This window comes from Lonchura striata, unplaced genomic scaffold (genome assembly GCF_046129695.1).
Source record: "Lonchura striata isolate bLonStr1 unplaced genomic scaffold, bLonStr1.mat Scaffold_111, whole genome shotgun sequence".
Taxonomy (NCBI): domain Eukaryota; kingdom Metazoa; phylum Chordata; class Aves; order Passeriformes; family Estrildidae; genus Lonchura; species Lonchura striata.
In genome coordinates this window covers 31-2,500 of record NW_027461080.1, presented here as the reverse complement: position 1 = coordinate 2,500, position 2,470 = coordinate 31, and positions in this window count along the sequence as shown.

Sequence of the window (2,470 nt, the reverse complement as noted above, 5' to 3'; positions counted from 1 at the left end):
TTAACTTTAACTTTAACTTTAACTTTAACTTTAACTTTAACTTTAACTTTAACTTTAACTTTAACTTTAACTTTAACTTTAACTTTAACTTTAACTTTAACTTTAACTTTAACTTTAACTTTAACTTTAACTTTAACTTTAACTTTAACTTTAACTTTAACTTTAACTTTAACTTTAACTTTAACTTTAACTTTAACTTTAACTTTAACTTAACTTTAACTTTAACTTTAACTTTAACTTTAACTTTACTTAACTTTAACTTTAACTTTAACTTTAACTTTAACTTTAACTTTAACTTTAACTTTAACTTTACTTTAACTTTAACTTTAACTTTAACTTTAACTTTAACTTTAAACTTTAACTTTAACTTTAACTTTAACTTTAACTTTAACTTTAACTTAACTTTAACTTTACTTTAACTTTAACTTTAACTTTAACTTACTTTAACTTTAACTTTAACTTTAACTTTAACTTTAACTTTAACTTTAACTTAACTTTAACTTTAACTTTAACTTTAACTTTAACTTTAACTTTAACTTTAACTTTAACTTTAACTTTAACTTTAACTTTAACTTTAACTTTAACTTTAACTTTAACTTTAACTTTAACTTAACTTTAACTTTAACTTTAACTTTAACTTAACTTTAACTTTAACTTTAACTTTAACTTTAACTTTAACTTTAACTTTAACTTTAACTTTAACTTTAACTTTACTTTAACTTTAACTTTAACTTTAACTTTAACTTTAACTTTACTTTAACTTTAACTTTAACTTTAACTTTAACTTTAACTTTAACTTTAACTTTAACTTTACTTTAACTTAACTTTAACTTTAACTTTAATTTAACTTTAACTTTAACTTTAACTTTAACTTTAACTTTAACTTTAACTTTAACTTAACTTTAACTTTACTTTAACTTAACTTTAACTTTAACTTTAACTTTAACTTTAACTTTAACTTTAACTTTAACTTTAACTTTAACTTTAACTTAACTTAACTTAATCTTTAACTTTAACTTTAACTTTAACTTTAACTTTAACTTTAACTTTAACTTTAACTTTAACTTTAACTTTAACTTTAACTTAACTTTAACTTTAACTTTAACTTTAACTTTAACTTTAACTTAACTTTAACTTTAACTTTAACTTTAACTTAACTTTAACTTTAACTTTAACTTTACTTGAACTTTAACTTTAACTTTAACTTTAACTTTAACTTTAACTTTAACTTTAACTTTAACTTTAACTTTAACTTTAACTTAACTTTAACTTTAACTTTAACTTTAACTTTAACTTTAACTTTAACTTTAACTTAACTTAACTTTAACGTCTTTAACTTTAACTTTAACTTTAACTTTAACTTTAACTTTAACTTAACTTTAACTTTAACTTTAACTTTAACCTTTAACTTTAACTTTAACTTTAACTTTAACTTTAACTTTAACTTTAACTTAACTTTAACTTTAACTTTAACTTTAACTTTAACTTAACTTTACTTTAACTTTTACTTAACTTAACTTTACCTTTAACTTTAACTTTAACTTTAACTTAACTTTAACTTAACTTTAACTTTAACTTTAACTTTAACTTTAACTTAACTAACTTACTTAATTACTAACTTAACTTTAACTTTAACTTTAACTTTAACTTTAACTTTAACTTTACTTTATCTTAACTTTAACTTTAACTTTAACTTTAACTTTAACTTTAACTTTAACTTTAACTTTAACTTTAACTTTAACTTTAACTTTAACTTAACTTTAACTTAACTTTAACTTTAACTTTAACTTAACTTTAACTTAACTTTAACTTTAACTTAACTTTAACTTTAACTTTAACTTTAACTTTAACTTTAACTTTAACTTTAACTTTAATCTTTAACTTTAACTTTAACTTAACTTAACTTTAACTTACTTTAACTTTAACTTTAACTTTAACTTTAACTTTAACTTTAACTTTAACTTTAACTTTAACTTTAACTTTAACTTTAACTTTAACTTTAACTTAACTTTAACTTTAACTTTAACTTTAACTTTAACTTTAACTTTAACTTTAACTTTAACTTTAACTTTAACTTTAACTTTAACTTTAACTTTAACTTTAACTTTAACTTTAACTTTACTTTAACTTTAACTTTAACTTTAACTTTAACTTTAACTTTAACTTTAATTTAACTTTAACTTTAACTTTAACTTTAACTTTAACTTTAACTTAACTTAACTTTAACTTTAACTTTAACTTTACTTTAACTTTAACTTTTAACTTTAACTTTAACTTTAACTTTACTTTAACTTTAACTTTAACTTTAACTTTAACTTTAACTTTAACTTTAACTTTAACTTTAACTTTAACTTTAACTTTAACTTAACTTTATTAACTTTAACTTTAACTTTAACTTTAACTTTAACTTTAACTTTAACTTTAACTTTAACTTTTAACTTTACTTAACTTTAAACTTTAACTTTAACTT